Here is a 12,167-nt window from a genome sequence, read left to right on the forward strand (position 1 = left end):
CTGAAAAAGTTCCGTTGGTGCCGGCGCGGTGCAATTCCAGTTTCTTGGTGCAGGTGCAGCGCGTCAGCAGCGTCACAAATCACTGGTGCGGAGATTTTCAATCGAGCGCGTGCACGCACAGGCCTTGTCGTCTGCTATCCGGTTCTCGTCCGTCGTGGTGTGTTGTGTTGCGGTGCGTCGCGTCTGTTTTTCGTGCCTCGTGGAGTCATGGACTACGACGTCGCCGAATCCACTCATAGAATTTTCTGAGTCGTCAGACAGCGAAGATGAGGAAGCCGACGTGGTGCTTTCTTTTGCAGCAACACAGTTCGGACAGACCGCAACAGAATCCCCAACTACTACGAAAGCGTAGTAGCTAGGTATTTCAGCTTCGATTTCGAGAAACGGGAAAAACTTCCTTTAGTTGGTCATTGATGTTAACAAACAAACCGCCGGCTGCGCGCGTCGTCTGCTTACGCCGTCAAACACGTGCACCACTATCCTGCACCTCCGTCTCGACGGTGCCGCGGTTCTTTGCACCGAAGCGGCACCACGACTGCACCAAAATCAATCGCGGACGGTGGTGCAGGGGGCGCTGTGAATCGAGCGCTTTGGTGCAGCGCACCGTGAACCGGTTCCGGCGGTGCAGAGAACCACGGCTGAATCGAATGCAGCTACCGTGTTCTGCAACTTTATCGGCACAGGTTTGAAAAATTCTCCCGCCACAACCGTTGGCTCGTTTGTGGTGAAACCGCGCACAAAGCTTCCTTATTGTTGTCCGTTTTAAGGCATAGTAAGTGTAAAAGTGGTACTTACCAGGTTTGGTCACGCGAGATGCGAAACCAGAAGCACTCGTGTTGAGATCGAGCCGTCGTCATCAAATTTCTGCCGAAATGTACTGGTGGCGCCATCTGGCATCGCTGAAGGAAAGCGCCGCGACGGAAGCGCCGAGGCGAGCGCTGCAGCGAGCGCGGCGGCTTGCTTTGAATGCGTCGTTCGGGCCATGTCGTCTGCTTAAGCACGTGAACGACGACGGCTCGATCTCAACACGGGTGCTTCTGGTTTCGCATCTCGCGTGACGAAACCTGGTAAGTACCACTTTTACACTTACTATGCCTTAAAACGGACAACAATAAGGAAGCTTTGTGCGCGGTTTCACCACAAACGAGCCAACGGTTGTGGCGGGAGAATTTTTCAAACCTGTGCCGATAAAGTTGCAGAACACGGTACATACCGCAGAAAGCAACAATGCAACCATAATTAACAGCTATGTATCGTACATTCCCAAGCAACCGCCGATATCCTTCGGACGGCCGACAGAGGTCTGTTTCGGATGTTCTGTACGTCTGCTGAACATCCGCAAACAGCCGGTAGACGTCCGTCGGCCGTCCGAAAGGTGGCCAAAGGTATACGGTTCGCCCGCCGACGGACGTCCAGTTGAGTACGTCCATTGGCGGATCTTTCTCGAATATTCGCATATATGGTGCATGCGTGCGTTTTACACTCCGCGCGATGCAATAAAACCAAAAACAATTTGATGCATAGCACGCATATTTTATTGTGGTTGATGATACATCAGCAGCAGCAGAGCAATGAGTTATATTCGGAAAATTTCTAAAATGTGACTCTTCAAATGTGGCAAGCTTGGGACACACATCCGTAATCTTCCCACCCACAGGATTTCTGAAATAAAAAAGAACGCGGCAAACATCAGTCATGTGAAACAAATGGCACAATGCAGCAGCCCAAGTAAAAACATTGGAACCAATTAATAGAAGTGTTTAATGCTGCAAGTATAACAGACAATGCACTTTAACAAACACCTCAATAAGTATCAGGCAATAACAGCTCTCACTTTTCCACACCATAATTGACAATGCATCTGTTCTTTATTTATTTTCATGGGCCTTAGGGCACTAACCTGCGCAGCACTGTACACGACTGTGCACAGAAAGCCGCAAAGCTTCCGTTGCGAACCACTGCGAACTACACGTGCTTCCTATGGGCTGCCTTTCGCGCGTTGTCACTCTTTATATAGGCACAGTGAACCTAGCGATGCCTTAAAAATTAACAAGATGCGAAAATACTCCGTCCGGCATCTTTGAAGAGGAGTGGGAATTAGCCGCGCGAGTTGAGTGCTCCCGCATCTGTGTGATGTAGGCTCCCGAAAGTGTGAGAACAGCACACACTTGTGGAAGCCATCTCCTCGCGCTTACTGCTCCCATTGTCCTGTGAACGAATGTTATATGAGCATGCTGCATTCTCCTAGAAGCAAGTTCCAAGAAGTGTACTGGATACATACCTTCGTAGGCAATCACATGTGCACTAAGCCTTCTTTAAACCAAGGTCGACGCAGTATGGGATTCCGGTGTTCCAGAAGAGCTTCAGGCACTTCCTGTATCTTTCGAATTGCTTAAGTTACATACTACTTTCGTCCACAGACCGAACAAAGCCACACATTATAACAACAGAGCTATAAAGCTCTGCGCGACAACACTACGTGACCAATCAACAACAGCGCTGCGGAGCCGTACTGATGGATTGGATTGGACTGACCGCGAACTGACATCTATGATGATGGTGATAGCAGAATGCACGGGAGTTTTGATTCTTACGAATGGTTTCAATGGGTTTCAATGGCAAGTTTAGCTAGCAAAACGGTGGACATGTCGCACAACTCCACTAATTTGGAGAAGTTTTATAAATATAAAACTAGTCATTGAGTTCTTGCAAAATTCTGCAACACCTGCTTCTCCTCTTAGATAAATTTAGCTCGTTGGCGGCGCTTGCACTGCAGGTAGGAGTGGAATCGCACCAATTTACAAACGTCTTCGCGTCAAACCCTCCAACTGATGCAAATAAAACAGTATACATACACAAAAGACGCGAATTTTCTGTGAAAAAACTTCCATATGGCCTGGGAAAATACTCGGCCTTACATCCTTCGGACGTACACCTAGTCTCTCATGCGGATATACAAAAGTGGACACTGCCCGTATGTCCGGCGGATGTACGAATACGGATATCCGAAATCGGATTGTGTTCGTACGTCCGATGGACGTCCGATTTCGGCAAAGGACGTTCGGATCTAGCTCGTACGTCCGACGGATATCTGTGGTTGCTTGGGTTATCACATTCATATCATTCCCTGGTCATTGTTCATTTCTTGTACAATTTCTGTTCCTGGCAGTGAACCATTCGTTAACATTAACAGACCTGCTTAAATTTATTTCCTTATAGCAAGCACCGATGAAAGAAATGAGCAGGGCATCAAAATTCCTGGCCAATTTTCAAGCGAATGGACTGAAGGTGAAACGAAGGTTCTTTTGGACAAATACTATGAATACCTTAGCCAAGTGGGGCCAATGAAAAGGTTCAGAAATAAAAAGGCCATGTGGGCTGAAATAGCACTAGACATAGATGCAGAAACAGGGAACTTCAAAACAGGAGAACAGTGCCACAACAGGTTCAAGACCATCAAGAAACGGCGCTCTGAAGGAAAAAAGCACAATGGTACATCAGGATCTGAACCAGTTCAAATTCCATTCGATGATGAATTGGCAAAAATTAAATCAATTGATGACAGCTTTGAACCTGAGCTGTTGAGAGGGCCAGGGAGGGTTCAATATAGAGAGCAACAAAATGACAGTGTTCCATCAAAAAGGCCTAAACTGTCCATCCCAGAAATGATGTGGAAGATTCATCAAGACCGAGAAGAGCAGCGGGAGCGACGACACAAGGAGAAGCTAGAGTTGTTGAAACATCTACTGGGATCACCAAATGAGGCAACAGTGTCCACACCTTCTTCAAGCCCTTAATACGATTTATCCTTGGTTTAAAAAATAATTTGGGACAACACATAGAGGAGGGGCAGGATGAGCACTCATCTAGTTCTCCTTTCAGATGAGTCTTGCTCCTTGTGCAGTTTTCCTTGCTTGCTCTTCTCGCTTTAGCTCATTGTGCAATAAACATGATCGTTGCATTACACATCATAATATAAGAACATAGTATTCGTCAAGCACACCTTGCATATCTTTGTGCTCTTGGTATCACTTAATAAACATATTCATATTTTGTCAGTGTTCACGACTGCTATATGTTATTGTGTCCAGCTACTGCTGGCAGCGAACAAACAACAGCGATTCGAAGTAAGATGAACAAGATTCACTTTAATATCAGTTATATACAACAACATACATATAAACACAATGTACTTACAAGGATTCGGAAAAAGGCAATGAAAATAAAGTGGCAACAAGGAAAGCAGGGGAATTCAAGATACTGATACTGACAACATTAGTAGAGTATTATTAAAAAGAGAAAAAGGAAAGACAAATTAAGTATTATTTTTTGGTTTGATGAATGATCTGCAGATACTGAACAATTTGGTGTCGTTTCTGTTCCCCCAGCTGTTTCATTATTCTTTCTGCCTTCGTGTCTGTAGAGGCCAGCACTGCTCTGGGGTCAGGCTTGTTGGCACTTGTAATAGAATGGTCTTCATAATCAAGGCCATCATCTCCTGCTTCAATGCATAGATTATGTAGAACACAGCAGGCAAGGATAAACAATGTTGCCTTTTTTACTGACCAAAATTCTAGAAGCATAAGCTGTCTAAACCGACCTTTTAAAAGACCAAATGCATTTTCGATGCGCACACGTGTTTGGCTAAGGCGCAAGTTATAGCGAATACATTCAGGAGTCAAGGAACCATAATCCCTGAATGGGGTCAACAAGTACTCTCTTAGAGGGTACGCAGCATCACCAAGTATATGGTATTTGTTTTCACAAACTTCGGAAAGTTTGCCCAAAGCAAAACAACGCTTAAATGCTTCTGCATCATGTGTCTTGCCTGTGTGGCCAAGAAACACATCAATAAATTTGCGGTCTGCACTGAAGATGGCTTGCACGCCATCAGACTTTTTGTCGTGCCTATTCACATATGTCGAGGCTATTTTCCCAGCTGGGCACCTTGTCTCAATGTAGGTCCCATCGATGCATCCCAGAACATTTGGGAAACCTGAAATCTGAAGTCAGTGAATTTTAAAGAAAATAATGTAAACTTTTTAGTTACGTCAATAAAATGCTAAAATACCAAAATTACCTGTTCTTGTACACAAAGTATGCAAACTAAAGCCACTAAAAAATGCTTAAAGTAATATGGTATGTCCATCACACAATTATGAGTATGTGTCTTAACTATATATAAAGAAGTGCTTACAACAAATGCAAAAAAAAAACTCGGTGAAAGAAAACATCACACAGAAAAAGAGCCATCTCTCTGTGCGATGTTTTTTGGCGCCGAGTCTTTTTGTGGAAATACACACCAACTAGCCCCCGAGCATGTATTACAACAAAAGCAGTGAAAGACTAAAAAGTGGACACGAAAACTCTCCCATTCAGTTTATTGGTTTCGGCTAAAACTAAAACGCACAGGAAAACGCAACATATAAAAATCGTGCACTTGGAGCACAGTTCAGTGTTGATCAATCCTAAATGACAGACTAAATGACATTACCATACTACAAGCCCAACAAAATTAGCTTTGCTTAACGACAGCACTGTAGCCTTACCTCTTCGAACCTGGCGCTGACTGATATTTTTGCTTCAGCTGTATCGGGGAAGCGCATGACATCCGCGCTGATGGAGTCCAAGTAGCCTGCTACACGGTCGATTATGCCGTGGAGTGTGCTTTCTGCCATTCCAAATATGATGGCGACCGCTCTTTCACTAGTTTTGTTCCCCGCATACCTGACGAAGCAAAGCCACTTATTACGCACACAATCGTGGTTACTCAAAAACATATCGGTGTAAGCTATACGTACCAAAGAAATGAAAGGATGTGCTCCTCAGCCGTCTTCTGTGGGTAAGGACCCCCGTGGTGCTTTGAGTAGAAGCACGACTTTTCATAGTTGTCAATCATGTTATAGCACACGCTCCTGCTGACTCGAAAATGCTTTCTGAACTGCAAGTAAATCCCACATTTCACATGTTAAAGGCCATGCACATAGCTATGTACACCAAGCAGTGAAATGCAAACAGACACTCACTCCGGTGTCGTCGAGGCGCCTGACGACCCGATCAACGAACTGATCAACTTTCGGGCGTTCATCGCCGTTTTTAGGTTGTATCAGGTCGATTATCGTGTCATCTTCGCTATCAGATGAACTTCACAGCAGTTCATCAATAGCAGCAACCATCCGTATTTTCTGCTCCATCGCGTGAGTCTGTGGGCAGACACGAGCAGAACAGCAGGATACGGGTAAAGGCGGCTTGTCCGCAGCACGCGTCCCGCAATGCTTGCCGGGATTGCCCCCTTGCGAACCGCCGATTTTCCGGGTGCGAGTCGGGGCAACGAAAAACTGACCCGGCAGGGTGCGCTTCCGGTGATCGAGGACAGCGGGTGCGCACCGGTGCAGTTGATCGAGGATGGAAGGTGCGCACCAAGGCGCCCCGGTGCGCACCGGTGCGCACCGGTGCGGGCGATCGAGGATAACACAACGTCAGTCGTTTTTTGCTCAGCAAGCTTAAGCACATTCCTGTTGATGACCCCTTTCTGATAAAGAAGTCACAAGAAGTTGCCGATTTTGTGCAGATTAACGATCGGATGGATTTAGCCTTTTCCATTGACATCCAAGACTTGTTCTATTCTGTTCCACATGCTGAGCTGTTAGCTTCGGTCAGAGAAAGCATTGAAGGCTCGGGGGCTGTGGCTTTTCAGAACTCATCTGGTATGTCGGTAGACAATTTTTTAAAATTACTAGAATACTACCTGCAGGTAACTTTTATCTCTCTTGACAACGAGTTTTTTCTGCAGCGTAAGGGCATTTGTATCGGCTCATGTGTAGCTCCCATTTTATGTGACATATTTTTATCTTCAACTGACCGCCTTCTTGCACGGACTTTTCAAGGGGGGCCAGTTTTTAAAGTTTTTAGATATGCTGATGACTTTTTAATTATTTTAAGGTCAGGGAACTTTACATCCCTTGACCATATTGTTTCACTGGTTTTATCTACTTTTAATCAACTGGGGAAAGGTTTAGTTTTTACCCATGAACTACCTGAAAGTCAGACCTTGCGTTTTTTAGACCTTAAGCTCACGTTCTGCCGAGACCATACCTGCTGGATGTACTCCCCCCGAGCCAACAAAGAGTTGCTCAGCTTTGATTCCGCTCATTCCAAGGTGGTAAAGCGAGCTATTGCGTCGCTTTGCCTGGAATCTGCGCTTCGAAAATCCTGCCCACATAAAATGCTACAGAGTTTGAACGATCAGGTTTCGCGACTTTCAGTAGCAGGCTTCCCTGGCCCGGTCATTTCAGCTGTTGCCGAAACCCTCCTGCAGAAGCATAAAGGCGCCCAGAAAAGACATGAAACCCCTTCTTCTAAACCGGTGGTGGTCCCTTATGTACACCAACTCTCTCACAACCTCAAAAAAGTGGCTGGCAGGCACCACGTGCCCTTGGTATTCTCAGCTCCAAACAAGCTGTCCAAGCTATGCCCTCGCATTACTGGTTGTGCCGGCAGGGGCTGCAACAAAAAACATGGGTTCGCCTACGCCAAATGTGCAATAGGTGTGGTGTACTGCATCCCCCTCTCATGTGGGGCTTCATACGTGGGCCAAACTGGCCGCTGTATTAATGACCGGCTACGGGAGCATGCCAAAAACATAGAAAATAACGACACGAATGTGAATCTTGTGCGGCACCTTGCTTCGTGTAAATGTAGGGCGGGATTAGAGAAGACCACGATTCTTGGCAAGAGCGGTAATGATAAGGCAAGGCTCGTTTTAGAAGCTTATTATATCAGAAAGCTGTCCGAACGTTGTGTCAGTGACACGTCGGTACACATATACTCATCTGAATGTTCTTTTTTAGATTCGTTTTTTGATTAACTCGTTTGCTTGACGGATGTGCATTATCTGTACCTCGCCACGCGCATGCTCTTCATTCCCTTCCTATATATCCCCTGTACTTCAGCATGAATAAACAGTTGGTAGTTAGCGCTCGTGAACGTCTCAGTGTGTCTCTCTTTGTCCCTTGTCTCTATTTTTGCGCTGAATTCAGTTTAACATGCTTCACCAACTAGCCCGGCAGCTTGCTCTCCTGAACTGCCCGAGTGTTTTTCGGTGGCGGTGGACGGGTTTTCGGCACGGTGTGTTCGGCCTTGAGCGTTAAAGTCTACATGCCTGGCGTCGTGACGTTACACACGCATCTAAGATTGCTTTTAAATGCAGCAAATAACCGCTCATTTGATATTTCGTTCGTCAAACTTGGTGTCCTTACGCGGTGCGATCGATGCATTTAAATGAATCTCGCGAAAAGGTGGCAATCCGGAACCGCGCTTCGACACGCGAAGAAGCGTTGATTATTTAGATCAGCGAACTTTCGCACCTCACCAAACAGCACAGAAACATGAAGCCGCTCTCGGCGATGCTGAAATGCGTTTCGAAGGCCACACGGCGGGTGTACGGTAGCCTGAGGAGGATGGTGAGCTGAGCTACAAGCGGCGCGCAATGTCGTCTTTCTTCGCCTGGCGTCGGAAAAGGTTCACCGCACCTGTGCGCCGGTCTGTGTCTAGGTGCGTGTTTGCGGGGAGGGAGGTGTACGAGTGTAGCGGCGAGCGGCGCGGTTTTTTGATACCCTTCGTTTACGAAGCGCTTGCGAGCCGCGCGCGAAACCCGCCCCGTAGTTCGGTGGAGAAGAAAGATAGTGAGGAGAGCCGAGCCAACTTCCAGTTGCGGGGCGGCTTCACACAACGGGACGTCAGGGCCTCTCCTTAGTTCTTTTCCTCCATGGCCACGGCTCCTGGTAGGAGTTCAGGTAAAGTTCAGGCATGGATCCGGCAAGCGTAACTGATGGACGGACGGACGGACGGACGGACGGATCATTACAGTCGTTTTTCGCAAAATGTTCCCGATGGCGTCATACGATTCAGCATATCGTGCAGCATAAACTTACTAGTTAAGTTAGAGCCTAGCTTGCGGCAGGCATTCGTACCACGGCCTATAATCGGGGCTGCGGGTGTCCAACCAAGATATGAGAGAGAGCTACGGCGTCATTTCCTTTCCTCAAATAGAATTTTTATTTCCTTCATTACGGCACCTCCTTCGCTCTTTCTTCTTTCACTCCCACCTTCCTCCCTTCCCTTACGGTGCGGTTTGGGTGGCCACCGAAATTTCCGCTCATCAAAAATGCGATGTGTCCAAAGCACTTTCCGACGGACAAGGCGTCGCGCCGATCGGGCGATGGCATTCCGTGGACTCCCTGGAAGCGCTGCAACACGCTGTCGTGTCTCACTTCTACAGGCGGTGCTGAAGCATTCTCCAATTTTGGCCATCTACGCGTTGAATCACAATAATAACGCACAGCTATTGCAGCTATTCAGCCTCTCCTTCCACGTCCCCTATTTTCCTTCTTTCAGTCAGTACTTTCTCTCCTTTGAGGCGAAAGCCTTTAATACCTCATACTGTCGTGACCAAGGAATATTTGCGAGTGTGTCCGTGTTTCGGCGTCGCTCTTAAAAAGAAAACTGCGCCGAGGGTGTGAATTGAACCAGGGCCTTTGGCATTTGAAGTGCAGACGCTACCACTCCGCCACGAAGGCTCAGGATTTGAGCATGAATGACGGCGCATCTAGTGAATGCATGGGTCTCATAAATAAGATAAAAGAAATTAAAAGTATAAAAATGAGAAAAGAAGTAAAATAAAAAATAATAAAATAAAATTCAAATAGAAATAGGAAAAACAAAAAATGAAATAAAAATATGGAAAAAAAATTTGGATAAAAATATGGAAAAAAAACGAACAGTGCGCCAGGAAACGCTTTCGCCTTGCAGCACTTTAGAGAGCCAAAGTGCCCCTTGAATTTTTCTGACGGCGCAGTGTAGGCGTCCCCCGACAGTCACCTTCCCTTCTAACCTAGTTAAGCGCCTACGCGCAGCTTCCTCTGCTTTCGGTCGCTCGCTTGCGTGATCCAAGTATGCGATGCACCACCGTAAATGTGCATCTGTACTCACCGCTGAATGTGGGGGGTGCAGACTAACGCCTTGAGTGCCTTTCAGGCAGCCGCGTGGCGGCTTCGCTTTCGCTTTTGTTAGTGCGGAGGCATTACTAGGCTATGTCGCCGGCTTTCTGCATGAAAACCGTGTCCGCAGCGATTGTGGTAAACTGTACACAGATATTGTCTCAAAAGTGGCCATAATCAAAGGAGGATGCTGTGAGGATGCGGCGCAAAAACTTTGGTGCCTATCGGATGATCAGAGGGCATGGCATCTGGCCTGCGGACAGCGTGGCTCACCCGATGCTGCTGTTTGTGCAGGTTCTGCCGTGGATTTTGCATGCTACGCCCACCCCGGTATCAACGACCAACATCAGCGTGGCACAACCCCCGATGCTTTCCTCAGACCACGTCACAAGCAACGGCACATTCGAGGCATATCGACCACGAGGTGTGACGTCACCAGCAGCCGATCTACTTAACGGCGCGGCACCGACCAGATCAAAGGGCACGGCATCTGGCCTGCGGAAACCATGGCGCACCCGCTGCTGCTGTTTGTGCAGGTTCTGCCGTGGATTTTGCATGCTACGCCCACCCCGGTATCAACGACCAACATCAGCGTGGCACAACCCCCGATGCTTTCCTCAGACCACGTCACAAGCAACGGCACATTCGAGGCATATCGACCACGAGGTGTGACGTCACCAGCAGCCGATCTACTTAACGGCGCGGCACCGACCAGATCAGAGGACACGGCATCTGGCCTGCGGAAACCATGGCGCACCCGCTGCTGCTGTTTGTGCAGGTTCTGCCGTGGATTTTGCATGCTACGCCCACCCCGGTATCAACGACCAACATCAGCGTGGCACAACCCCCGATGCTTTCCTCAGACCACGTCACAAGCAACGGCACATTCGAGGCATATCGACCACGAGGTGTGACGTCACCAGGAGCCGATCTACTTAACGGCGCGGCACCGACCAGATCAGAGGACACGGCATCTGGCCTGCGGAAACCATGGCGCACCCGCTGCTGCTGTTTGTGCAGGTTCTGCCGTGGATTTTGCATGCGACGCCCGCCCCGGTGTCAACGACCAACATCAGCGTGGCACAACCCCCGATGCTTTCCTCAAACCACGTCACAAGCAGCGGCACATTCGAGGCATATCGACCACGAGGTGTGACGTCACCAGCAGCCGATCTACTTAACGGCGCGGCACCGACCAGATCAGAGGGCACGGCATCTGGCCTGCGGAAAGCATGGCGCACCCGCTGCTGCTGTTTGTGCAGGTTCTGCCGTGGATTTTGCATGCGACGCCCACCCCGGTGTCAACGACCAACATCAGCGTGGCACCACCCCCGATGCTTTCCTCAAACCACGTCACAAGCAACGGCGCATTCGAGGCATATCGACCACGAGGTGTGACGTCACCAGCAGCCGATCTACTTAACGGCGCGGCACCGACCAGATCAGAGGACACGGCATCTGGCCTGCGGAAAGCATGGCGCACCCGCTGCTGCTGTTTGTGCAGGTTCTGCCGTGGATTTTGCATGCGACGCCCACCCCGGTATCAACGACCAACATCAGCGTGACACAACCCCCGATGCTTTCCTCAGACCACGTCACAAGCAGCGGCACATTCGAGGCATATCGACCACGAGGTGTGACGTCACCAGCAGCCGATCTACTTAACGGCGCAGCACCGACCAGATCAGAGGGCACGGCATCTGGCCTGCGGAAAGCATGGCGCACCCGCTGCTGCTGTTTGTACAGGTTCTGCCGTGGATTTTGCATGCGACGCCCACCCCGGTATCAACGACCAACATCAGCGTGACACAACCCCCGATGCTTTCTTCAAACCACGTCACAAGCAACGGCGCATTCGAGGCATATCGACCACGAGGTGTGACGTCACCAGCAGCCGATCTACTTAACGGCGCGGCACCGACCAGATCAGAGGACACGGCATCTGGCCTGCGGAAACCATGGCGCACCCGCTGCTGCTGTTTGTGCAGGTTCTGCCGTGGATTTTGCATGCGACGCCCACCCCGGTATCAACGACCAACATCAGCGTGGCACAACCCCCGATGCTTTCCTCAAACCACGTCACAAGCAACGGCGCATTCGAGGCATATCGACCACGAGGTGTGACGTCAACAGCAGCCGATCTACTTAAAGGCGCGGCACCGACCAGAT

General features: G+C 48.9%; 1 long non-coding RNA gene across 1 annotated transcript; it reads right to left on the bottom strand.

Moving 5' to 3' along the window:
* Positions 1–1,512: 1,512 nt before the first annotated feature.
* Positions 1,513–2,740, bottom strand: LOC149326143 (uncharacterized). Its single transcript, XR_016286207.1, has 2 exons — positions 2,282–2,740; positions 1,513–1,662 (listed from the first exon to the last, which is right to left on the bottom strand). It is a non-coding gene; the product is annotated as an uncharacterized LOC149326143 (long non-coding RNA).
* Positions 2,741–12,167: the final 9,427 nt, after the last annotated feature.

Source organism: Amblyomma mixtum, chromosome 10 (assembly GCF_055824585.1).
Source record: "Amblyomma mixtum isolate Tamu chromosome 10, ASM5582458v1, whole genome shotgun sequence".
Classification (NCBI taxonomy): Eukaryota; Metazoa; Arthropoda; class Arachnida; order Ixodida; family Ixodidae; genus Amblyomma; species Amblyomma mixtum.